The 27,176-nt window shown below is 48.2% G+C and overlaps 1 long non-coding RNA gene across 2 annotated transcripts in view; it reads left to right on the forward strand.

Annotated features, from left to right (window-relative positions):
- LOC126212824 (uncharacterized) overlaps positions 1–26,384 on the forward strand; it is a 51,023-nt gene extending 24,639 nt beyond the window's left edge. For both annotated transcript variants that reach the window (XR_007540919.1, XR_007540920.1), the window contains one exon: positions 26,108–26,384. This is a non-coding gene — a long non-coding RNA (uncharacterized LOC126212824). The remainder of the gene's footprint in view (positions 1–26,107) is intronic.
- Positions 26,385–27,176: the final 792 nt, after the last annotated feature.

Below are 27,176 nucleotides of genomic sequence, written 5' to 3' on the forward strand. Positions count from 1 at the left end.
AAAAAAGTATGCACAGGCAAATAATTGATAAAATTCGTAGAAACTAAGTGTGAGTTTTTATGTCTACGGCAGGGGCTCCCAACAAAATTATCTCGAGGACCCCCTCATCGAGCATGATTGGTAACTTGTCATATCACAGTATCAAGTACCTAAAAGCCAAATTAAGAGTCTTTTTATATGTTTCCTATTTTTGTAACTTAGAAAAAACACTGATATATTCATTACTGAAATAATATTGAGCTTAAAACTTTTTCAATTTAACCATCATTGCTATTGTTAAATTTTGGATTATTGCTCAAAATCTTTGTCTTCAGATCTGGGTGTTTAGTATAACAAACTCCTTAAAAAAATAAAAAATTGAGTATGAACTGAAAATGTCAGGAAAAATTTAAAACTGAGCGTATTGGTCTTTCAAGTGTACTACTCTTGAGATTGCATTGAGGAGACATGTGTGAAAAATAAGGAAACACTAATTTCATACAAGGTATTATTTATTTGAAAAAATACGGTTGCAACAGAGTAATCCATCCGTAAACAGTTAGTTTTAATTTTCAGTTCTTAGTGAGATGAGTTCAATCTGACCTTTGGGTCCATTATTTCTGAAATATTAGGTTCCAGACTTGAAACTTTCACTCTGAAATCCGACCACATGTCGAGCCGATTCCTATATGTGTTTTTCATGAAACACATGGAGGAAAATGCTTACCTTTACCGATACGTAGTTGCAAATGGAAGGATCTTTTTCACTGCTTATTTTCAAGTTTCTTGTAGTCCTTGCGTGCTGATGCCCAGAAGTCTGTAATTTAACACCGATGAAAATGTTTATTATTTTACCACAGCTGGCCAGATCCACAAGCCTCGGATTTTGTTTATTTCTTCACAGCTGAAGGGATTTCGAATCCATCTGTCGTCAGGGTCAGGTTCAGGGAAATACTCTTTAAAAGATGTGGCTAGGCTGCGTAGATTCTCGGATACATTGATCTTGATCTGGTCAGGCAAACTCTCCTGTGATGACTCCAAGAATTGTTTTAAAGTAGAAAAGTTAGGGAGTGACTCGTTTTCTCTCCTTGACGCCCAGATCCGACACTTTTTGACCATAGCACTAATCTTATCCTCAACTTTGACCATATCTACATTTTTTCCTTGTGAAGTTTAACATATTCAAGTGTTCAAACACTTCAGCTAAGGACGTAACTGAGCAAAGCCAAGAGAAGTTAGTGAGAAAATCCGCGTACTTTGTGTCAAGAAGGAAGACACGAAACTTCGTCACTAAGTTCAAAATATCTTGACGAGATCCTACCTAGAGAAAGCCATCTTACTTCCGTATGAATAAGAAATTGCTCATGCTCACTGCCGATCTTTTTACACAACAAAGAAAATAATCTGAATAGCAGATGTCGAGTTTTAATGTAGTTGATGACTTGAAGTACTTCGTTAAATATCTTTTGCAATCTTTTTCCTACTAAGGCTTCACGATGGATACAGCAGTCAGTCCATTTCACCTCAGGGGCTACTGCTTTGATACGAGCTAGAAGTCCTGTTTTTTTGCCAGCCATTGACTTTGCTCCATCTGTCGACATGCCCACACATTTTTTGCAGGTGACATCGTGTTCATTGAGATAAGTATTCAATACAGTAAAAATATCGTCTGCTGTTGTACGCAGTTGTTCGCATGAAAAAAGAAAAGTTTCAAACACTTGGTCCTCCCAGAAGAATCGTGCGAAAACCAACATTATAACTTTTTTTTGATGTGTCTGTGCTTTCATCCAATTGTAGAGCGTACATGTCACTCATGCAAAGTCTAGCCAGCAATGTTTCTTCGATATTAACTGCCATATCAGTAATTCATCTTTGAACAGTATTATTTGAGAGCGGGACAGTTCCTATTACCTTAGCAGCTCCATCACCTAACATTCTTTTGCAAAGTATTATTGCTGATGGCAGCATAAGTTCCTCAGCAATTGTTTGGTTTTTCCCACATTTAGCAACAAGCTGAGCCACCTCATAAGACGCAAGGGTTGCATTTTCATTCACATTTGCACCACAGTGTTTGGTAATTGTTTAACGCGATGTTTTCAACTCTCCTAATTTATTTGTCAAAAAATTTCATGACTTACATTTGTACTCTGGGTGATTTTCTTCAAGATGGCGCCGGAGTTTTGCTGGTTTCATATATTCATTAGAAAGGCTTTCATAGCAAATTATACATTGCGGTTCAGGCTGTAGCTCGGTCCAGTAAACGTAAAATCGATTTCCAAGTAATCAGAGTTGTATTTTCTAATTTTTCCAGTAAGCTTAACGCTGATCTTGGAAGGGTTAGGTTCAAGGGAAGCCGACGATTTAGGTTCAATGGACACTGACAACTTCGGTTCGAGAGTCACTGACTTACTTTCTTGAACATCAAATGCATTATCTTCCTCTTCATCTGTTGTAATGAAACACTTTTTAACCAACGGTCCATTTTTAACTGTAGCTTCCGCGAAAACAACGCTTTACAAACACTACTGTTTTAATACAGAATATTGAATATATAAACAACATGGTCTGTGAAAGCACTGGCAATAAATTTAACAATGGCCTATTGTCGTCTGAAATGCGAGTTTCTGTGCAAAGTGACTGGCAGTTGTCAGCTGCAAAGAGGCAGCACGCGCAGTCAATCGGTATACAGCAGAACTATTTGCTTCTATCTAATTCTAGTTTTGCGCTAGAGTGTGCTAGTGTCAGTTGGCTCTAGGAAGACGCCAGAACAGAAGTTAGCGTTCGCTAAAGCTTTGCTCATGCAGGAAACGGTCAAAACAAAAAAATCTGTTATCATACGAAATATATTTAATATATCTTTTATTCTAATAGCATCTTGCAGACCCCCTCTGGCATATCTCGCGGACCCCTGGGGGTCTGCGGACCACCTGTTGGGAACCACTGGTCTACGGTAACTGAAGATGATGATGAATAGATGGGCAGGGAAAGAAGTAAACTCTTAGGACCTCAAAAACTAAGTGTCTCATTTGTTCAAAAGGGGAAGTTTAGAAATACTTCAAGTAGCAATTTTGTTGGTTTTTAGCAACGAGATATGATGATGGACTTTAAATACAAGTATTTATCAAAGAGCTGAGTGTTGTAGTGAGAGCAATGTGAAGATGCGTGATGGGAGATACGGGGGGAGAAAGGAAACCACAGAAATGGGCCAGAAACCACAGAACTGGGCCAGAAACAACATTGCTCAAGTTGACGAAAATGCAGCTAGGAAGGAAATAATTAGAAAAAAATGGCGTTTGCAGCGACGCGAATCGAATTCATGATAGGAACAGGTTCCTCACTGCCTTTGTACCAACCCGAAATAAAGATATACATAAACACGCAAATTGGTGACGTGCACAGACACGAACACTTGTACCATTCTGACGATACATTCTTCGGCGCGAATCTAATGATTCACACCGCTTCAAATATTCGTTACAGAACAGTAGCGGTCAGTTGCCTATTGTCTCAAGATCTTTTTGTTTTTCCTTTATTGTATTTCAATGCCCCCATCTGGGGCAGGCTGGCAGCAGCATATGCGCTGCTCTTCAGCCGAAAGACAGGAATTATTCAAAAGAAGACACTTAAAATAATAGAAAGGAGAAAATATAGTGTACATAGATACAAAAAAGGGGGAAAAGTACGGAAGAGAACAGACAAGAAGGGGCCAACTGTAAAAATAAGATAAAAACCGTAATAAAAGTAGCGCACACAAAACAAAATCACACACTGGATTATAAGAGTGGCTCTGAGCACTATGGGACTCAACTGCTGAGGTCATCAGTCGCCTACAACTTAGAACTAATTAAACCTAACTAACCCAAGGACATCACACACATCCATGCCCGAGGCAGGATTCGAACCTACGGCCGTAGCGGTCGCTCGGTTCCAGACTGTAGTGCCTAGAACCGCATGACCACTCCGGCCGGCAGACATGGGAGGGAAACAGTCGAGGAGGGGGTGCAGGGACTCAGGGGGGAGGAGAAAAATCCACTCTGGGAGGAGGAGGGGAGAGGAAAAGGGGGGCCCTGGGGAGTGGGGGGAACAAGACCAGCCTACAGTTGCAAGGAACGGTAGATGTCATGCCGAAGTTTAATGTCCATGAGGGGTATTGTTGGAAATTGCCGTTATAAACGAAATGGGGGGTGTGGAGGTGGAGCGAGGGAGGGATACAGCAATACAGGCACAGCAACAGGTGGAGAGGAAGGAGGAAACCAGGGGGTGGGGTTGATCTGCCTGCAGTGTAAGGGATGTTGGAGGAAACGCTCCTTTCCAATTCTATAAGGTCCTCCAAATCCTAGAACGCCATCTCCTCCAACTTGCCTTCAATATCTGCCTTCCTTCCCCCATGTGTCTTCTATATGACCTCATCCCCTTCCCCCACCTCTTCCGTTTCCTCCAACATCTCCACATCCCTTACACTGCAGGTATCATGGAGGGTGACATAGGAAGGATGGCGTGAGGGGAAGGATGTGACCAGCTGGACAAAATTGATAGGCAGAGTGGAGGTTTGGCATTTAAAGAGGAGACCGAGATAGCATACATGGTCGTAGGCGTTTTGGAGGTTCAAATGGTACAAATGGCTCAGAGCACCATGGGACTTAACATCTGAGGTCATCAGTCCCATAAAACTTAGAGCTACTAAACCTAACTAACCTAAGGACATCACACACATCCATGCCTGTGGCAGGATTCGAACCTGCGATTGTAGCGATCGCGCGGTTCCAGAATGAAGTGCCGAGAACCGCTCGGCCACTCCAGCCGGCTTTTGGGAGGTCGAGGGAAATGAAAACAGCAGAGTGACGGGAGTTAAGCTGGAGGGAGAGAAGGTGGACGAGGTTAAGCAGTTGGCCTTCAGCAGAGAAGGTGGGTCAGAAACCACACTGGGTAAGGGGGAGGAGTTGGTGTTGATTAAGGTGCTGATGGATGTGATGGGAGAGGATGGATTTGAAGACCTTACTGAAGATGGAGGTCAGGCAGATGGGACGATAGGAAGAGGTGACGGAAGGTGGTTTATTGGGTTTGCGGAGTAAGAGGACGCAGGAGGATGGTGGAGAGGATGACATTGTATAAATTGGCAAGGAGAGTCAGAACGGAGAAGGGGTGCTCTGTAAGGTGGCGGTAGGTGACACAGTGTTGACAGTACCCATGTTACGTTTGGACTGGAGGATAAGTTTAATTTCGTTTGCTGTGATTGGAGTGTTGATATTGGAGAGGGGCCACAAGTACTGGAGACTTGGAGCAAGTGGAACGAACGAGGTATCTGTGTGGGGAAAAGACAATAATCGAAGTGTGGATCATGAGGGATGGAGAAAACCTCAGAAAGGTGGGAAGCGAAGTGGTTGGCCTTACTGAGATTATTGGGCAGGAGTGGTCGTTATAGAGAAGGAAGTAGTGGGGTGCATAATGGGAGCCAGTGAGATGGACCAGTACTTTGAGGTGTTGGTAGGGAGGGTGTTATTGAGTGGCCTGTCCTGGCGCTTTTTTGCTGCAATAATGTTCTGTAGGTGTCACTGTATTTGCTGGTGCCTTTGGAGTGTATCCCTGTCACGAGTGTGCATGAAGGAGCAATAGATGCGGCTGGATTCACAGAGGAGGAGGACAGCCTGTGAAGGGAGAGTGTGATGGTTTGAGTGGATGGTTTTAGTTGGAAAATGGGCCTCCATGGCATCAGTAATGGCCTTCTGAAGGAAGGACATGGTGTGGATGATGTCGTCAGGATGGTGATAGGTAAGATGGTCTTCAACATGGGTGGCGATGGATTCCCAGTAGGCATCCCAGTTGGTGCAATGGTAGTCATGAACTACCTTGAGAGGGGGATGGGCAATGAGCCAGAGGGGAGTGGTGAGTAGATATTATGGTGAGAAGGATGGAGAGGTGGTCACTACCTGTGGGGTCAAGGATGTCGATGGCGATACACTAAAGGAGGTTGGCAGAGGCAATGACAACAATGGAGGGTCGTGTTGATTTCGGGCAGGTGTGCCAGAGAAGGGTAAAAACGTCTCCTTGGATCTTGAGGAGGAACTGATGCCACCACCAACGTGCAGCAGGGGAGCAGCTATGGATGTTGATACTGGTGGCAGTCAGATAGGTGGAGAACATGGGGTCAATGTGTGAGATAAAGTCATAGGGAATAGGAGCAGTGGAGCGAACATAGGTGGTGGTGCAGGTAATGGTGCAGGAGGGAAGAAGACGTTGAGGATAAGGTGTTTGGTGGGCTCATTGAGGAGGGGCTGTAACCAGATGAGGAAGTGCAGATAGTATGGGGGGGGGGGGCTGGAGAAAGGTTTCATTCAGGAGGAAGGTGTCGATCCAGTATTGAAAGAGGGTGTTCATCAGTAAGTATTTGTTGGTGTGGAAGAAGTGGATGTTCTGGAATAGGGTGCGACGCTCGAACCATGCCATGATGGGAAGATACGGGGGTGAGGAGAGAGGAGTTAAGAGGCTTAAACTACGGTGTCAGGGCGAGTGAAGGTGAGTTGTGGGAGTAAGTGGCGAAGGTGTTCAGGTGAAAGAAGGAGCAGGCAGGGAGATATGTTGGTGGGTGTGGGGGCGTTGGAGAATGTTTTGGAGGACTATGGTGAGGAACTGGATGATGTCTTCAGCAGTGGGGGGTGGACAAAGGGAATTGTTGAGGCGGATCAGAGGGATCAATGGGATGGACAAGGACAGTAAACTTGGGGATGGCAGGAGGTCATTTAGTTTTACACTTGTGTGAGTAGGTGGGATGGGGGCCATTGCATTTGTTATAGACAGGAGTGGTGGCAGGGATGGTGCTGTTTTTAAGAGAGTAGGAGACTCTGCAATGCGGACAGGTAGGATGGGTGGTTTGCATTTGGGGATCAGGTGATCATTGTGCATGAGGCTGTACTAGCAGTTGTAGGATTGGTGAGGGGATTTTGAGGATTCAGCAGGGTGGCAGCGATGGAAAATCAGCACACCCTGGGTAAGGAGGTGGTCAGTGGAGGGGTGGACTCCAAAAAGACATGCATGAGATAAGTGGGACCAGAAGCATTTTGGATATGGCGGCCAGAGCGAATTTCCAGATCCCAGTGTGAGTTCAGTTCTGCCAACCCCTTATCCTCCATGATCACTAGGTTGTCTTGGTGATCATGGCAATGTTGGTGGATCGGCGACGGGGAGGCTGGGGCTGACGAGGAGAGGAAGAGGATAGGAAGTGTGTGAGGGACACATGGGGACCAATCATAGAGCATGGCAGTTTATAGAGAAGGTCAATTTGTATAGAGGGATAGTGGGACTTGATGAGGACTGAGACCCTGCAGGGAATCAATAGGGAGATGGGAGCACCAGTTAGTTACTTTCGTATCTCCATTGTGAGGGTACGGGCATCAAGGAACTTGGGGTCCAGGATTGACAGGACAAAGGTATGGAGCGTGGGGACAGGGGTATGTGTGGCAGGAGGAGGGGTGGTGTCCATGGAGATGATGGCAGGAGTGGGAAGAAGCAGTGACTTTTTGTGTGAAGTGGGGGAGAATCGGCAATGTTGCACTGATGGTTTTTTTTTTTTTGGAGAGTGTAGGCCAGGAGGAGGAGAGAGAGAAGGGGAAGAGAGGGAGGTGGCAGGTGACAGATCCTGTAGTCATGGTAGAGGTGCCAGGAGAAGCAGCTGGTTCAATTGTGGCGATTGTAGTGCAGCGTGATGCGATGCATGTGGGGGCACAGATGATGAAGTGATGAGGGTGAGAGAGGGGAAGCCAACCACCTGAGGAGTGGCAGCAGAGGGGGCAGTGGAGGTGTAATTGAGGGCAGGGGCAGGAGTGGGAGCTGTCGTGGTTGTGGAGGCAGGGGGAAGGGTGAAGATGTTTGGGTAAACAGCAGGGGAGGAGATGGAGGAATGGGTGAGTGGGGGGAGGGGAGGCGAAGTATAAAGAGGGAGGCTGGGTGCCACACTCCATGATGTGACAGCAGAAGAGGGACAGGGGGGAGGTTTAGATGACAGTTGAGGCAGGAAGGCTCATGACAGATGGATGGCGAGGTGGATGGCGGTGAATGGATGGTGACAGTAGGTGGCAATGGATGGATGGACAGTGACTGACAGACAGCAGGCAGGCAGATGATGGACGGTGGTGGATGGACAGCAGGCGGTATGACAATGAACGGTGGTGGGCGGACAGACGGATCGCAACAGACAGACATCATGCAGCGGTGAGCACCAGGCGGCGGTGACGGCAGCGGTGACCCCTGGACGGCAGTTAACAGGCAGGCAGGCTGGCAGCCAGACAGAAAGATGGCTACAGCAACAGCAACAGGTGCTTTGAAACTGGAGATCACCCCCTGATGGTAGCCCAGGCTGTGTAATTCAGAGACTTCAAAGGACGTTTCTGAGGGTATTTTTTCCTTTATTGTAATTTTAATACATGAAAATCAGGTTGGCTGGCAGCAGCATTCTACGCTGCTCTTCAGCCTTCTAGTCCACAAAGATAATAGAGAAAGAAGACACAATAGACATATTGACGGGCAAAATACAGTAGACATAGAACACAAAAACACGGAGCCATTCACACTCGACGAAAAATGCAATGAAACGCGTTGGCACGGCGCACAAACACTGATGATTCTGACGGCACAGGTGAACGTTGGAGTGTGATGGCGAACACTAAACACAAACACGATGGCACACACCCGAGAAACGGATGACGATGATCTCCGGAGTGCGAATGTCCATGTAACGTGCGATTCCGGGGACCTGCCAAGTGGGGCAGAAGGGGGAGGGGTAGGGAGAGGGGAGAGCAAAGACGTCAATGGCAGAGGAGATGGGAGGAGGAATGGAGGGATGGGGGTAGGGGAAGCCTGGGGGAGGAGTGGGGAGAAAGGGAGGAGGGAGGGAAGGGGGAGAGAAGGTAGAGAGGGTGCCCAAAGGAACAAACACGGGAAGAGGGAGGGAGGATAAAATTTGGTAGGAGGGGTAGATGGAGAGGAGGAAGGCATCATCAGGGAGAGATGGCGGAAGACACCTTGGGAGAGAGTATGGAGAGTGGAGAGATGGAGAGCAGGTGGGATGTGGAAGTACAAGCGTGGCAGCGGATGGGGGTGGGAGAGGATGGGAGAGACCAGCGGGTGAGGAGGAGGATCGAGTTTATAGGAGGTGTAGAGGATCCGTATCCATTCGAGGAAAAGGTGGAGGTGGGGAAAGGGAATAAGATCGTACAGGATCCGCATGGGGGAGGGCAGACGGATGCAATATGCGAGGCGAAAAGCATGGCGTTCAAGCTTCTGAAGGGATTTGTAAAAGGTAGGGGGAGCGGAGATCCAGGCAGGGTGGGCGTAGCAAAGGACGGGGCGAATGAGGGATTTATAGGTATGGAGGATGGAGGAGGGGTCCAGACCCAAAGTACGGCCAGAAAGGAGCCTGAGGAGACAGAGTTGGGAGCATGCCTTGGCTTGGATCGTCCAGAGGTGGGGGGTCCAGGACAGGTGACGGTCGAGGGTGACACAAAGGTACTTAAGGGTGGGGGTGAGGGCGACAGGACAGACATAGATGGTGATGTAGAAATCGAGGAGGCGGAAGGAAGGGGTGGTTTTGCCTACAATAATCGCCTGGGTTTTGGAAGGATTGACCTTAAGCAACCACTGGTTGGACCAAGCGGTGAACCGGTCAACATGGGATGGAAAAGCTGTTGGGAGTGCTGCAGGGTGGGGGCAAGGGCAAGGAAGGCGGTGTTATCGGCGTACAGGAGAAGGTGGATGGGGGGTGAAGGCAGCAGCATGTCGGCCATATACAAGAGGTACAAAAGAGGGGAGGGGACGGAACCCTGGGGCACACTGCGGAGGGGGAAAAGGTGTAGGAATCCATGTTGTGGATGGTGACGTAGGAAGGATGTTGGGAAAGAAAGGACGTAGTTAATAGGACGGGCGAAGATTTGGAGCTTGAATAGGAGACTGGAATGCCACACGCGGTCATAGGCTCGTTCAAGGTCAAGGGAGAGGAAGATAGCGGAGCGACGGGAATTAAGCTGCTTGGAGAGGAGATGAGTGAGGCGAAAGTGAAGGTCATCGGAAGAGAAGGACGGATTGAAAGCCACAGTGGGTAACCGGAAGGAGGCCGTGCTGGTGGAGATGCTGGTGGATGCGTCGGGTGAGAATGGGTTCCAGGACCTTGCTGAACACCGAGGTAAGGCTGATGGGATGGTAGGAGGAGAAAGCGGACGGCGGTTTACCATGTTTAAGGAACATCAGGATACGGGAGGTTTTCCACAGGTCAGGATAGTAGCCAGTGGACAGGACTACATTGTACAGCCTGTCCAGGGTGGAGACGAAAGGGACAGGAGCTTCACGAAGGTGGCGGTAGGTGACACGATCGTGACCAGGAGCGATGTTGCGTTTTGTGTGGAGTGTAGCAATGAGATCCTGTGTAGTGATAGGGGCATTGAGTTCTGTGTGCGCCATGTTGTCCAAGTACTGGAAACCAGGTGCGAGGGGGGGGGACAGAGGTGTCAGTTCGATCATGAACATCCGGGAAGAGGGAGTAATCGAACTGGGGATCGTCAGCGATGGTAAAGACATCGGAGAGGTAGGAGGCAAAGTGATTGGGATAGGTTGTCGGGGAAGGGTTGGTTGTCGTGGAGGAGATGATAGTAGGGGGGGGGGTTAGATCCGGTAAGGCGGCGGAAGGCTGACCAGTACTTGGACGAGTTGATACGAAGGGTAGCACTAAACGGGTGCATGTCTGTCGCCAGTTCCCGCCTTTGTTAGCTGCGAGCAAGTTATGGTAGTGTCTCTGGAGTTGCCGGTGGTGTCGTAGTGTGTCTGGGTCACACGTGTCGAGGAAGGCACAATAGAGGGTGACAGAAGGGACGTGGGCCTCCACGGCCTCAGACAAGGTCTGCTGGAGAAAGGAGGCGACATGAGTAATATAATCAGGGTGGCGGTAGGTGAAGGGGTGACCAACGACCTAGGTGGATAGGGTAGCCCGGTAGGCATTCCAGTCGGCACAGGAATAATCATGGATGTACTTCGAGGGAGGTTCATGATAGGGGTTGGGGCGGGGGTGACGACCGTCTGAAACAGTGTGGAGGACAGGGAGATGGTCACTACCAATGGGGTCCAGGACATCCACCATTATGCGGCCAAGGAGTTTAGGGGAGGAGAGGACGACATCAGGAGTGGAGTTGGATTCAGGGCGGGTGTGCTGGGGATTGGGGATGAGGTTGCTTGGAAGGGAGGAGAAGAGCCGATGCCACCGCCATAACTTGGTGGCAGATTGACTATGGATGTTGAGGTTGGCGGCGATCACGTAGGAGGAAAAGGTATGGTCAATGTGGTAGACGAAGTCAAAAGGAATAGGGGCGTTAGGGCGGACTTAGATGGTGACACAGGTGATGGTAAGGCCAGTGAAGAAGAGACTAAGGATCAGGTGTTCTGTGGGGTCGGGAAGGAGGGGTTGGAGCCGAACTGGGGTCTGGCGGTGGTGACCAATGGCAACTCCGCCACGCGCTATCAGGAAGGGATCATCGGAGCGGTGAAGGCGGTAGGGCGAGGTATGAATGCTGTGGTGGGGCTGAAGAAAGGTTTCATTGAGGAGGAAGGCATCCACGCAGTTGGTGGCATGGGTGTGCATGAAGAGGTTCTTGTTGGCGGGAAGGAAACGGGTGTTGTTGAACAGGATACGGTGCTGTCGCGCCATGACAGGGATTTAGACGAGGGTGTCGAGATGGGAGAAGGTGAAATATGCCTGGTTGTGGGAGTAGGCAGCATACATTTTTAGGTGGAAGATGGAATGGGCGGAAAGGGATATCTGCTGGAGGGTGTGAGGGAGCTGGAAAAGCTGGACATTCTGTAGAACAATGGTGTGGAACCTGATGATGTCCTCAGCGGTGGGGGGTGGGGGGACGAAGTGAATTACCAGGAGTAGTGGGGGTGTCCAGAGGGCGGACGGGGACGGTGAGTTCAGGAGTGGTCGGAGGGGGTCGGGCTTTACATTTTTGGAGTATGTGGGATGTGGGAGATTACAGGTATTACTGGAGGGAGGGGACTGAAGGTTAGGGCACTGCTGGAGGGGTGAGTGGTGACATGCGGAACGGGAGCAACTGGGAGGTGGCAGGAAGTGGCAGGTGCCGGCGTGGACTCAGGAGCCAGTGCTGGAGATGGCGATGGTGAGGGCGACGGCGACGGCGATGACGGAGATGACGGTGATGGCGAAGGCGAGGGGGAGAGCTGGGCATGGGCAGTGGCCCGTCAGGCCACCACCCTAGCTGGAGCTTCAGTGACAGGCTGGGGGAGTTGGGGGAAAGTTCAGAGGTGGAGGTGCGGGAGGAAGAAGGTGGGGAGGGGGCGACGAAGAGCGCGGGCGAAGGGAGAGTGAGAAGAGGAGGGATGGAAAGAGGTGTGGGCGACTGAGCACACCATGTAATGGTGGTGGTGGCGGCGGAGGGGGAACTATTGCGGTGGTGGCGGTAGTGGTAGTGGTGGTGGTGGTGGTGGGGGGGGGGGGGGGCTGACATGATGACAGGTAGGAACTAAGACAGTACAGGACGAAAACAAGCGAGGAAATCTGGGGACAGACGAAGACGGACGAAGACGGATGAAGACGGACGACAACTGCGGCCAAAGTCCCACGCTGCTGGCGCTGGCGACTGTTGGCAGGAACGCTGGCTGGCAGGAATGCCGCAGCTGGTGCTGCCGCGGACGGGGCCGCCGCCGCCGCTGCTGCTGCTGCTGGCTGGCTGGCTGGCTGGCACATGCAAACCTAACACATCGATTAGTGACAGAAATCACGAATCGAGGGGCGGTACTCGTTACAAGGTATTACCGGACATGTTTCTGAAGTTTTTTTTTTCCTTTATTGAGTTTCGATTGCCCCTAAAGGGGGCGGGCTGGCAGCAGCTTATTACGCCGCTCTTCAGCCTACAGAATTTGTTGTAAAAAGATGAAGATAATAAAAAATAATAACAGTTGGCGATGAAATCGGTGACTTAAAGGTAAAATGGCAGAAAATTCTGGAGCTTAAAACATAAAACACAGGGTTCATGATGCTAATAAAATACACAGGTAGCAGAAAAATAATAGACAGACAGTTAAAAAACACGGCGATAGTCTGGGTTCTGTTCGCAAAAGATATAAAATGCACACCCAGCGACAGCATGATTTCTGTTCGCAACACTGTGGAAAGACGCACAACACTGAACACTCACTTAAACACTGCACTAAAAAATTGACATACCACACCCGAGAGCAGGTGGGGGGAAACTGGTCAGATGACGGGAGAAAAAGGGGGGAAGGAGTGGAAAAGTGAAGGGGGGAAAGGAGCCAATGGAAGAGGAGGATCCATAAGAGGGGTGGAGGGTGCTGGGCAGGCGTGCCAGGGAGTGGGGAAGGCAGAGGAGGGGAGTACAAAAGGACTCGGCGGGAGAAAGGAGATAGGGAGAGGGTAGGCAGGGAGAAAACACAGGATGGAAGGGGGAGGAAGAGGGAGCCCAGGGAAAGGACGGAGGAAAGGAGGGGAGTGAGGATCAGAGTTGATAGGAGGGATAAATGGAGGGAGAGAGGGTATCATCCAGGAGGGGGAGTTGATGGAAGCCACCTTGGGAAAGGAGATGTAGGGTGTAGAGATGGAGGTTAGGAGGGGATACAACAGTGAAGACGTGGCAGAGGGCGGGGATGGGAGAGGAGACGAGCAACCAGGGATGAGGGGGTTCAAGGCGGCGGGAGGTGTAGAGGATGCGGATATGTTCGAGGAAGAGGAGCAGATGGGGGAAAGGAATGAGATCATAGAGGAACCGAGTGGGGCATGGGAGGCGTATGCACAAGGCGAGGCGGAGTGCATGACGCTCAAGGATCTGGAGGGACTTATAGAATTTTGGGGGGGGGGGGGCAGATATCCAGGCAGGACTGGAATAACAGATGATGGGAAGGATTAAGGATTTGTCGGTGTGGAGGATGGTAGAGGGGTGCAACCCCCATGTCCGGCCAGAGAGGAGTTTGAGGAGTCGGAGGCGGTTGTGGGCTTTGGATTGGATGGAGCGGAGATGAGGGATCCAGGTGAGGTGACGGTCAATGGTGAGGCCAAGGTAGGTGAGGGGGGGGGGTGAGGCGGACAGGACGGGCGCAGACAGTAAGGGAGAAATCCAGGAGCCGGAAGGGGCAAGTGGTACGACCTACGATGATTGCCTGGGTCTTGGAAGGATTGATTTTCAGGAGCCACTGGTTACACCATGCAGCAAAAAGGTCAAGGTGGTTCTGGAGAAGGCGTTGGGACCATTGGGGGGTAGGAGCGAGGGCGAGGAATGCAGTGCCATCAGCATATTTCAAGAGGTGTACTGGAGGGGGGGGGGGGGCTTGGGGCATATCTGCCGTGTACAGGAGGTAGAGGAGAGGAGTGAAGACAGAGCCCTGGGGCACACCTGCAGAGGGGTAGAAGTTGTGGGAATTGGCATTATGGATGGTAACATAGGAGGGGCGGTGGGAAAGGAGGGAGGCCATCAGATGGATGTAGTTGATAGGAAGGGCATAGGTTTGGAGTTTAAATAGGAGACCGGGATGCCAGACACGGTCGTAGGCCTTTTCGAGGTCAAGGGAGACAAATATGGCGGAGCGACGGGAGTTAAGCTGGAGGGAGAGGAGATGGGTGAGGCGGAGGAGTTGGTCATCAGCAGAGAAGGAAGGTCGAATGCCACATTGGGTGTTGGGGAGGAGGTGGTTTTGGTGGAGGTGGTAATGGATGCGCCAGGAAAGGATGGATTCCAAGAGTTTGCTGAACACCGATGTGAGACAGATAGGACGATAGGAAGTGGCATCAGATGGAGGCTTGTTGGGTTTGGAGAACATCAGGATACGGGAGGTTTTCCACAGGTCGGGATAGAAGCCAGAGGCAAGGATGACATTGTAGAGGGTGGCAAGGATTGAAAGGAACGAGGGATGGCAGTGTTTGAGGTGGCGGTAGGTAATGCAGTCGTGTGCAGGAGCAGTGTTGCGTTTAGTGCGGAGTGTGAGGCAGATGTCCTGTGTAGTGATGGGAGTGTTAAGTTCAGATGGTGGTGTATGGCCCAAGTACTGGAAGCTAGGAGCAAGGGGAGGAACAGAGGTATTCGTACGGTCCATGACGTCAGGGAAGAGGGAATAATCAAAGTGGGGATCATCTGGAATGGAAAAAACATCGGAGAGATGAGAGGCAAAGTGGTTGGCCTTACTGAGGTTGTCAGGAAAGGGACGGTCATTAAGGAGGAGTGGGTACTGTGGGGTGGGGCGGGTCCCAGTAAGGCGATGGAAAGCAGACCAATACTTGGAAGAGTTTATGGGGACTGTGGTGTTGAGTTGTGTACATGTCTGGCGCCAGGCACGGCGTTTCTTCGCTGTAAGCAGGTTGCCGGTGGCGGGTAAGTGTATCCCGGTCACGAGTGCGGAGAAAAGATCGGTAGAGGCGGCGGGACTCTCGAAGGAGGAGGACTGCCTGTGGAGGCAGGGCGGGGCGGTGAGGGTGGATGGCTTTGGTGGGGATATGGGTGGCGATGACGTCAGACAAGGTCTGGTGCAGGAAGGCAGCAGTGCGAAAGATATCATCAGGAGATTGGAGGGTAAGGTCGTGGCCGGCAACCTGGGTGTGAATGGAGTCCCGATAGGCATCCCAGTTGGCACGGGAGTAATCATGGACAATTTTAGGAGCGACGTCAGGGCGAGTTTCTGAAGAATTGCTGTGTGTATATAGGGAACAATTTGCCAAGAACGTTGCAGAGTATGAGGTAATACCTTCTCAAATGATCAATAGACATGGGTGCTTGTGGCAAATTTTGTTTACAGACTAGACGTAAATAACCAAGACAGCAAAGGACCCATTTCCTCCTTCCAGTGTTTTCTGTTAAACATCTTAGTGCAAAACGAAATACACAGCTCATATGTGCAACACTGTTGCTTGGCGGTGCCAACAGATGTCACCTCCACATGCTGCTATGCAAAATACGGTTATCGTCCTACCCCCATCCCTGAACGCCATATGCAGTTTGTCAGCATCACCAAATGTTTGTTTTTATATTTTCACTTCCGCAACTTTTCGCCATGTTATAGTTTTACACAGTCGCAGTGACTGCTCATTAAAACACATAGAAATGAGACAAAGAAACATGTCGACCATCTGTTTTCAAGAGTTAAAAAACACACCTAGTGACAGTGTGATGTCTGCTTGTATCACTGAATGTTGACACACAACACTGAACACTTACTTAAACACTACACTATAGAGAAGCCATGAAGGTGACACATCACAGCCTAAGGCAGATCCAGAGAGAAGAGGTGGAAAAAGGGGGGAGGAGGCGAAAAGCAAAAAGGGGAGAGACAATGGAGGGAGAGGACACATAAAAATGGGGTGCAGGACGGACACAAGAGGGAGCAGAGAAGCAGTGGAGGGGAAAAGAAAAGGATTCGTGGGAGAGAATGGAGTCAAATGGAGGGTAGGTGGGAAAAACAGGGTGGATGGGGGAGAGAGAGCCCGGGAAAAGGACAGAGTCAAGGAGGTGGAGGTGAGAATCAGAGTTGGCAAGGGTGATAAATGGAGGGAAAGAGGGCATCATTCGGGAGGAGGAGTTGATGGAATCTACCTTGGGAAAGAAGATGAAGGGTGTAGAGGTGGACGGTAGAGGGGACACAATGGTGTAGGCATTGCAGTGTGCAGGGTTGGAGAGGACCAGCCAGCGGATATGGGGCATCAAGTGGCCTGGAGGTGTAGAGGACTCAGATATTTTCAAGGAAAAGTAGCAGATGGGTGAAAGGAATCACATCATAGAGGACCTGTGTGTGGGACGGGAGGTGTATATGGAAGGCAAGGCGGAGTGCATGGTGCTCGAGGATCGGGAGGGAATTATAGAATTCGAGTGGGGAGGGCAGATATCCAGTTGAGACTGGCATAACAGAGGGTGGGATGGAACAAGGATTTGTAGATGTGGAGGATGGCAGAGGGGTTCAGCCCCCATGTTCAGCCAAAGAGGAGTAAGGAGATGGAGGTGGTTGTGGGATTTGGACTAGATAGAGCGCAGATGAGGGATTCAGATGAGGTGATGGTCAATGGTGAGTCCAAGGTAGGTGAGATTGCAGGAAAGGCAGACTGGACAGGCACAGATGGTGAGGGAAGAATCAAGGAGCCAGAAGGAGCGAGTGGTGTGACCTACAATGATTGCCTTGGTCTTGAAAGGATTTATTTTTAGGAGCCACTGGTTACACCATGTGGCAAAAAGGTCGAGGTGATTCTGGAGAAGCCGTTGGGACTGTTGAAGGGTAGGATCAAGGGTAAGGAAAATGGTGTCATTGGTATACTGCAGGAGTTGGACTGGAAGGGGGGGGTGGTGCATATCTGCTGTGAAAAGGAGGTAGAGGAGAGGGGAGAGGACAGAGACCTAGAGCACACTCACAGAGGGATAGGAGATCCAGGAATTGGTGTTATGGATGGTGGCATAGGAGGGATGGTGGGAGGGGAAGGATGCAATCAGGCAGACATAGTTCATAGGAAAGATATAGATCTATAGTTTAAAGAGGAGCCCGAGATGTAGGACTCTGGAAGTGATGCTGGAGGGAAAGGAGATTAATAAGGTTAATGAACTGGTCATTGGCTGAGAAGGAAGGCCAGAAGCCACACAGGGTAAGAGAAAGGAGGTGGTGCTGATTAAGGTCGTGATGAATAAGGAAGGAGAGGATAGACTTATAGACCTTACTGAACATCGTGACCAGGGATGGTGTTGCATTTGGAGTGGAGGATGAGTTTAATGTCATGTGTGATAATGGGAGTGTTTATGTCTGATGGGGGTAACTGATCTAAGTACTGGGATCTGATGGCGAGTGGTGGGACAGGTGTGTTGGAGTGTTCAAAGACTATGGGGAAGAAGGAGTAATGAAAGTGAGCATCATTGAGAATGGAGAAGTCCTTCGGGCAATAGGAAGGAAAATGGTAGCCTTACAGAGGTTGTCAGAGAAGGAGCGGACGTTATGGAGGGGTGGATAATGCGTAATGGGAAGGCTACCAGTAAGGTGGTGGAAGACAGCCCACTACTTGGTGGAGTTGACAGGTGGATTGGAGTTGAGGTTTGTACATGTCTGGTGCTGTCCCGGCGTTTCTTTGTTGTTGGGAAGTTTCAGATGTGTAATTCTACTTGCTGTTGGTGAAAGAATGTGTTCTGGTCACAGGTGTGGATTAAGGAGCGGTAGAGCCTGCAGGATTCAAAGACAAGAAAGATGGACTGTGGAGAGAGAGTAGTGCAGTGAGGGTGAATGAGTTTGTTAGGAACTTGGGCCTCCACGGCGTCAGTGATGGAGGAAGGACGAAACATTCATAACACTGGGCAACAAAAAAAGATTTTTTTTAAAAAGTCTAGGGTTTTCCCGCTGAATTAGACTAATTTTGATGCCCTGAGTCCGAAAATGACCTTGGTTTTGTTCTATCAGGTCAGGATTTTTTGCTACAGAAATTTTTAAAAATCGATTTTTCGTAAAAAAAACAAATTTCTTTGTATCATCTGCTGAGAAACCCCGGAAGATTTTTTCCGTTTTCCTCAAGAAATAAAAGTCAACGTATGCAAATTCATTAAGTTTTTATTTACTCCATCAAATTAAATATGCATATTTATCATAATATTAGTATAACAATGAGCGTTACGTAACACATAAGTTCAGAGTTCATGGCATGAATCGGCGTTTCTTCGATTCCCGTTTGTGAGCAGCTGCTGGGGTGTCTCTCTTCAGCATCCAGCAGTAGTCCGCCATCATGACTGCGTCCCACCTCCCCTGGTACCTATCCTCCATTTGGCGCATGTACTGATGGAACCTTTCTCCCTGCTCGTCGCTCATCGCCCCAAGGTTTTCAGGAAACTTCTCCATGTGTGAGTACAGGAAGTGCATCTTTATACTCATCAAACACCCGAGCTTTTGAAAGGCCTCTATCATGCTGCTGATGAGTCTGGCGTGGTTTGCTGCCTTCGTGTTCCCCAGGAAGTTGTTCACCACCTGCACAAATGATTTCCACGCGGCGCACTCTAACGTGTTCATGGAGTTTTCGAACTCTGTGTCCTTTATGAGCTGCCGTATCTGTGGCCCATCGAAAATGCCGGCCTTCAGCTTCTCAATGGTCAGTCGCGGAAAGGCTCGGCACAGGTAGTGGAAGCACCTCCCATCCTTGTCGAGAGCACGCGTGAACTGTTTCATTAACCCAAGCTTCATGTGTAGCGGTGGGATCAATATCTTCTCCCGGTCAACAAGAGGTTCGTTTATGATGTTTCTCGCACCAGGTACTAACTGCTCTCGTGGCGGCCACACTTTCTTTACATAGTGCTAGGCTCTGTCTCGACTGTCCCACATCCATATAAAGCATGGGTATTTCGTGAACCCGGACTGCTGACCAAGTAGAAAGTTCACCATCTTGAAGTTGACGCAGATGATCCATTGGTGCTGCTCATATTGTATTTTGTCGAGCACGTACTTCACTGCTTCATATTTCTCTACGAGAGTTGTGGAGTGAGCAAGAGGGATTGAGGCGAACTCGTTCCCGTTGTGGAGGAGCACACACTTCAAAGAGCGCTTGCAGCTGTCAATAAAGAGTCGCCAATCTCTCGGATCGTATGTAGGAGCCCCGAGTTTAACAAGAAGACCGACGACATCTCGGCAGTACACTAGGTCTTCCTCCTGGCATAAGTAGCCCATGTAGTCCTCATGCCTTCTACGAAAGAAAGTGATACGCGCGTCCTTGCCAAGTAGATTTTTCTCTTTGAGTCTGGAGGCCAACAGCTCGGATGAAGTCTTCGACAAGCTGAGATCCCGAACAAGATCATTAAGCTCACATTGTGAAAAGAGCTGCCGACCATCTTGTGCTTCATACTCCTCGTCTGCTATATATCCTCCCTCGTCTGCAGTGGTGGCCTCGTCGTCGATGTTAGGAAGCTCTGTGAACGCTGGTACAGGAATTTCTTCGCAGTGAGCAACTGGACGGCGGGCAGATGGAAGGTCGGGGTACTGGAGGCTGTGCCGATTCTTCCGGTTGATGCCAGTAGTATTGATGGCGCAGAAGTAACAATCCGATGCATGGTCCAAGAGCTCCCTCCAAACCATCGGAATCCCAAACTTCAGTGAAGTTTTCGTGCCCTTCGTCCACCGCCGGAGGTATTCCACGCACTTCTTGCAGACCGTGTGCGGTGCCCAGGGCTTATCTTGGTCACCCAGCTTGACTTGAAAGTAAGCCTGGTAGGCGTTCTTCACAAATCCCGTGATGTTCTTCCTGTCCACTGAAAGCGTGTATTCTCCGCAGATGTAGCAGAAAACGTCTGGATTATTCATGCATGAACGTCGCGCAGAAGCCATATCAATCTGAAATAGTAATAGAAATATGCAGTTGACTGTCAGACAATAAAAATTAGAATAAATTTTATACTATAGTAAGAAAAAAAGGCATCTATTGGAATGATTAACTGTTACAATCTTAAAGGCTTCTTTTGTTTTCATATGTCCTGAATAATCCCCTTAAAACCCCTAATATTAGCATATTGAAGCCTATAAAAAGGCTTACATTTCAGGGAAAAATGGTCCTGTAGGCCTATGGGTGTATCTCAAAAAGTTGACCTGATAGAGCAAAATCAATGTGATATTCGGACTCAGAACACCAAAATTAGTCTAAATCAGCTGAGAAACCCATGACGTTTTTTTGGTTGTAGCCCAGTGTAATATAAGCAGGGTAGTGAAAAGTAAGTGGGGTGGCTGTCTATCTATGAATCGAATGGATGTCCAGTAGGCATCCTAGTTGGCATTGTGGTAGTCATGGACAGTCCTCAGGGGGATATCAGGATGGAGGCAAGAGGGGGGCTATGGGTGAGGAGATGGTAAGAAGGACTGGGAGGTGGTCATGACCAATGGGATTGAGGACATTCATGGCAATACGACCAGGAAGGTTGGGGGAAGCAAGAACAACATCCAGGGTCGAGTTACTTTCGTAATGGGTGGGCTGTGATAGGAGAACAAGGTCACCCTGGAGGACAGCGAGGAACTCATGCCACTGCTGAAGGGAGGCAGGCTCATTGCTGTGGATGTTGAGGTTTGTGGCAATTGCATAGATGAAGAGGGTGCAGTCAACATGGGAGATGAAGTTGTGGGGGAGAATAGCTGTGGGACGAAAATTAGATAGTGCCACAGGTGATGGTGTCGGACAGAAAAAAGACTCTGAGAATAAAGTGTTTGCTGAGGTCATTGGGCATGGTTTATAGCCAGACAGGGATATGCTTGAGGTTAGGTAGCATTGCACTGTCTTTATTTTTCTTTATTTCCACTCTTTGGCCAACAAAAAAAATGTAGTGAGCATGGAGACATAGAAATAGAAATATATAAATGTTAAAACCAGAAGACACACACGATAATAGTGACGAAAGCGTTTGTCAGAAGGCACTGATTTCATAAATAAGGTCCACAGTGCACACAAACGAAGATAATCAGTCTTACACTCGAACGAAGGAGCACACTGAAGATAACACTGATGCACAGAAAGGAAGAAAACACCATTGCGCTAAACACTGGTGGCAATATTTGTCACAGAAAGCACTGAACACACTTGATGAGATGGGGGGGGGGGGCTGCCACTGGGTGTAGGGGACAGGCAGGGGAGGAAGGAAGGGGAAGAAGCCAGTGGGAGAAAAGAAGGCAGAGGGGAGGGCAGAAGGTGGTTTGTTGGGTTTGGGGAACATCAGGATCCAAGAGGTTTCCCACACGTCGGGGTAGAAACCAGTAGGGGTGGAAGTGCTGGGAAGGGTAGAGGAAGTGGAGAAAATGGGAGAGGGTAGGGGTGAGGAAGAAAGGATGGTGAGAGAGGAGAGACAGGGAGCGCTGGAGGAAAGGGGGAAGGGGGCAGAGGAATGGGGAGGATTACATCTGATAGGAGCGGTATATGGAAGGAATGAGGATATCGGCGTGGAGGGGGAGTTGGTGGAAGCCACCTTGGGCATACGTATGGAGAGTGTGAAGACAGAGAGCAGGCAGGATGCAATGGTACAGGCACGGCAGCAGGGTGGGGTGGGAGAGGATGGTAGAGACAAGCAGCTGGGGAGGATCAAACTTGCAGGAGGTGAAAAGGATGAGAATCCATTCGAGGAAAAGGAGGACATGTGGGAAGGGAATCAAGTTGTATAGGATCTGCTTGGGGGATGGGAGATACATTCGATAGATGAGGCAGAGCACATGGCATTCAAGGATTTGGAGGGGCTTGTAGTAGGTGGGAGGGGCGAAAATCCAGGTGGGAAAGGCATAGCAAAGGATTTATAAGTGCGGAGGATGGTGAAGTGGTCCAGACCCCATGCACAGCCAGACAGGAGTTTAAGGAGGTGGAGTTGGGTACATGCCTTGGCTTGGACTGTCTGGAGGGTGACACCAAGGTACTTCAGGGTGGGAGTTAGGGCGATGGGATGGCCATATATGGTGTGGTAAAAATCCAGAGAAGGAAGGGACGGTGTTGACTACGTTGATTGCCTTGGTTTGGAAGGATTGACCTTCAGCAGCCTCTGGTTGCACCAAGCAGTGAATTAGTCAAGGTAGGATTGGAGAAGGCGTTGGCAGCATTGGAGGGTGGGGGTGAATCAAGGAAGGCAGTGTCATTGGATATTGGAGGAGGTGGAGGGGGGGGGGGTTGGGGTGACAGTGTGTCCGCCACATAGAGAAGGTAGAGAAGAGGGGAGAAGACAGAGCCTTAGGGCATGCCAGTGGAGGGGTAGAAGGTATGGGAGTCTATATTGTGTAGGGTAACATATGAAGGACGATGAGAGAGAAAAGAGGCGATGAAGTGGACATAATTAATGGGAAGGTTTGAAGCTTGAATATGAGACCAAAATGCCAGACATGGTCATAGGCACCTTTTAGATCGAGGGAGACGAAGATGATGGATCAACGGGAATTGTGTTGGTCAGAGAGGAGGTGGGTGAGATGCAGGAGGTCATCAGCAGAGGAGGAGGATCGGAAGAGACATTGGTAATGGAAAGGAGGTGGTGCAGTTGGAGGTGTTGGTGTGTGTGTTGAGTGTGGATGGACTCCCAGACCTTGTTGAAGATTGAGGTAAGGCTGACAGAACGGTAGGAGGAAATGTCAGAAGGTGGTTTGTTGGGTTTGGGGAACATCAGGATCCAAGAGGTTTCCCACAGGTCGGGGTAGAAACCAGTAGAGAAGACCACATTATAAAGTCTGGGCAGGAGAGTAAGCAAGGAAATGGGAGTCTCACGGACATGGCAGTAGGTGACCGTGAGCAGTGTAGCATTTTGTGTGGCTACGATGTCTTGAATGGTGGTGGGCATGTTGAGATCTGTGTGTGTGTTGTTGTCCAAGTACTGGAAGCTAGGAACGAGTGGTGGACAGAGGTGTCAGTCAGATCACAGACGTCAGGGAAGAGGGACTAATCGAACAGGGGATCATCAGGGATAGTAAGGATATCGGAGAGGTAGGAAACGAATTGGTTGGTCTTACGGAGGTTGTTCAGAAAAGGTTGGTCGTCATGGAGGAAATGATACTGTGAGGAGGGTTTAGAGGCAGTAAGGCAGTGGAAGGCTGACCAGTACTTAGACGAGTTTATAGGTAGGGTAGCATTTAGGCGGGTGCAGGTCTGGCACCGGTCCCAGCTTTCTTTGGCTGTGAGCAAATTTCGAATGTGTCTCTGGAGCTGCCACTGGCGTTGCAGTGTTTTTTTTTCCTTTATATATTTTCGATTCCACCCCGCCTCTCCACCTGGGGAGGGGCGGGCTGACAGCAGCTTAATACGCTGCTCTACAGCCGAGAGAAAGTTAAACAAAACAGTGGTGAGAGAAAAAACAATATATAACTTTGTTAATAACAGTAAAATGACGGAAAGTTGCATAACTTAAAATACAAAAATACGGTGTTGACGATGCAGATGAATACACACAGGAAGGAGACATGTATAATTAAAAATTTGACGACAGTCTAGTTTCTTTTTTTACAAGATAAAAACACAACTAGTGACAGTATGGTGGCTGTTTGCAACACTGACAGGAGATGCACACCACTGAACACTAATGTAAAACAGCAATGTAGAAGTGACAAAGCGCCAGATGGTGGGGGAATATCCAGACCGATGACGGAGAAAATGGGGGGAAGGAGAGGGAAAGGAAAAAGGGGGAGCTGATAGAGGGAGGGGACATAGAAAAAAACGGTGGTGGGCCGACACGAGAAGGAGTGGGAAAGGCAATGGAGGGGAGAGCAAAAGGCTTCTGGGAGAGAAGGGAGGCAGAGAGAGGGTAGGTGGGGAAAATAGGGGAGGGGGTGAGAGGGAGCCTGGGAAAAGGACAGAGGCAGGGAGGACGAGGTGAGGATCAGAGTTGATGTGAGGAATAAATGGAGGGAGAGAGGGCATCATTCGGGTGGGGGAGTCGATGGAAGCCACTTTCTGAAAGGAGATGAAGAGTGTAGAGGTGGAGGGTATGGGGGACACAACAGTGAAGGCACGGCAGAGGCAGTGGAGAGGAGCAACCAGGGGATGAGGGGGATCATGGCGACAGGAAGTGTAGAGGATGTGGACATATTCGAGGAAAAGGAACAGATGTGGGAAAGGAATCAGGTCGTAGGGGATGCGCGTAGGGGATGGGAGACATATACGGAAGGGGAAACGCAGTGCATGGCGCTCGAGGATATGGAGGGACTTATAGAATGGAGGAGGGCCAATATCCAGGCGGGGCTGGGATAACAGTGGATGGAGTGTATTGGCATTATCAATCTTACAAGTGCTAAAAGCTTAACAGCCTGTAGCCGTAAGACCAAGTGATAAATAGTTTCACAATCATTACTGTAATCATCGTTCGCTTATATCAATGCTATTAAAGAACAATGAATATACAGTTGTTGAGATAAGCCCCACTTCAAATATTGTCGACGAGACGTCAAAACGTAAAATAAACGAAACTTCCAGCTGGCGGCAATTTCTGGCTGACAGTCGGTGGGCCACACAGCTGTTACTTGTCACCAACAGATGACATCGCGGTCGTCAGTGTTACACTTACTGCAAGTACAGATCTGTTAACCACTTAACCGTTAACACTGCTGCAAGAACGTCCACTTGTATAAGTGAATTTGTGTCTGTCAGAAGTCACAAAAACGTATTTTCTGCTCTGTGCGTTTTCATTCTCTACTGTGCCCTTTAAGCTGTCAACATTTTTTAATACTTTTTAAGGAAGCCCCACCATCCCACAAGTTTCCAGCAATCTCCATACAAAATTTCACCGAAATCCGTTCAGTTAGTCGTGAAAACGTAACAGAAAAGGTTATTTTCGCAATTATTATATTATAGGATGGATTCCACATGTTGACGATTTTATAAACGCCGTATTCATCACCTTGAGTACTATTATGTAGAACACAGCAACCAAAAAGAGTTTCACAAAACTGAATAGACTGTTTCCAGAGTCGGTTATCTCCATGTAACAAAAATTTTCAGAAACGAGAAGAAGCTGTCTCTCAGTTGTTATTTGGTTTTTATTGTTATTCAGTATTTGTTGCAATTCCCTTTTGTGTTCTGGATTTACATTTATGTTTCACAGAAATGACGCCACAATATTTTTATTTATAACTAAATTTTACATCGAGTACAAAGACTTTTGGAACTGTAATCTGCTCATAATGGTTTCCTGGAACGTTTCCTTTAATGATGGATACAAATGAAAAATAACGTAGATATTTCATAATATTTGCTCCTGTTGAAAACTATTAGTTATCAGTGGAAAGAATAACAGTGTAAAATTAATTTTTTTGAAGAATGGCCATCATCTTTAAATTAAAATAGCACATCATTATGAGATCACTACTTATATACATCAGTTAGTGATCTGTTCGTCAGCCTCATAATTCAGCTCTCCGACATCCAGTTCAGCTCCAGACTGGTATTTAAAGATATCCTTGTAGAATAAAATTTCATTAATGTCCATCCAGTCTGCCTCATAGTTGTTCTCTTTCATTTTAAAATGGTTTTCTGATAAAACCTGCAAGTATCTCTGCTGGTTTTACTCCTCTCTAGCATTTACACTTATTGCAGATACTTTTGCCACACCCTACCTAGTGTTCTAGCTTTGTTCCCCCTGTATAGTAAAAGTTCACTAATCTTTGTTTTTAATTAATATCCTGTTTAAAGGTTTGACCCGAATGTACCATGAGAGGGAGGTTTCAAGGCATGTTTAAGAGATGTCATCCAGTCAGCAACATGTACTTCTGATCCAGGTTTGTAGATAGACCCAGAGTCTCCGACGATGTCACAATAATCGCTGGAGTTCAAGATAGTGCTGCAGTCCAGGCAAGCCGCTGTTACTGAGTAATATGTTTGCGCCATGTTCAACTCGACAGGTATACCAACATGAAAAATGTAAAATACAGAAAGCTAAACAGAATAAAGTCTCATTTACCTCACGAGAGATGTTAATGTAATGTTCAAAATGTATTGTAAATGCGATTTGACAAGAGTGCTAAAATAATGGGTTTTGAATATGTATCTTTTTCAGAGCATGAAATATGCACTGAATATAATGGTCTTAGGACCTGTGTTGTCGGGATTTAACGTCTACTGAAACTGCGGCGATCATGGACATAACGGAGTCTGGAACTTGAGACTAATTTCAAGGTTACTTTTAGAACAGAAATACCAGCTACTGGCACTTCTATTATGCTCTGAGCTGTGCAGCCCGAAGCGCGCTTTTTCGACATATGAAAAATAAATATCGGAAAAAATTTATTTAATGGTTTTTTAAATGGGAGAATGAAACAGGATAAAGATCAACAGTTAAAGAGTAAACTGCTTTTTTCGGAGAGTAAGTATTTCTTCCGAATTCATTAATATTCTTCAAATGAATAAACACAACTTTCTAAAGTAAATGAAGTCCTTCCAAGGCATGCTACCTTTCTGCACACCAAATTTCACCAAAATATGTTGAGCCATTTTGACGTAAAATGTAATCAGTTACTTTTGTGTTTGTAATATTAGTGTGGAATTATGAATGATGAAGATTTATTGAGTGAGCCTGGTGTAGGGAACGAAGTCGCTGCTCCAAACACACTTCATGGCAAGCAGTGTGCTAACAGCTATAATGTTACAGTCCGATCGATCCTTCTTATACTTTTTTTATGTATGACGCAGAACGTTTGGTTGCGTACGAAACCACTCAAAACCTGCCTGTAAAATTTGACAATCAAAAGTTTCACACATTTCA

The sequence above is a fragment of the Schistocerca nitens genome, chromosome 11 (genome assembly GCF_023898315.1).
Source record: "Schistocerca nitens isolate TAMUIC-IGC-003100 chromosome 11, iqSchNite1.1, whole genome shotgun sequence".
NCBI lineage: Eukaryota > Metazoa > Arthropoda > Insecta > Orthoptera > Acrididae > Schistocerca > Schistocerca nitens.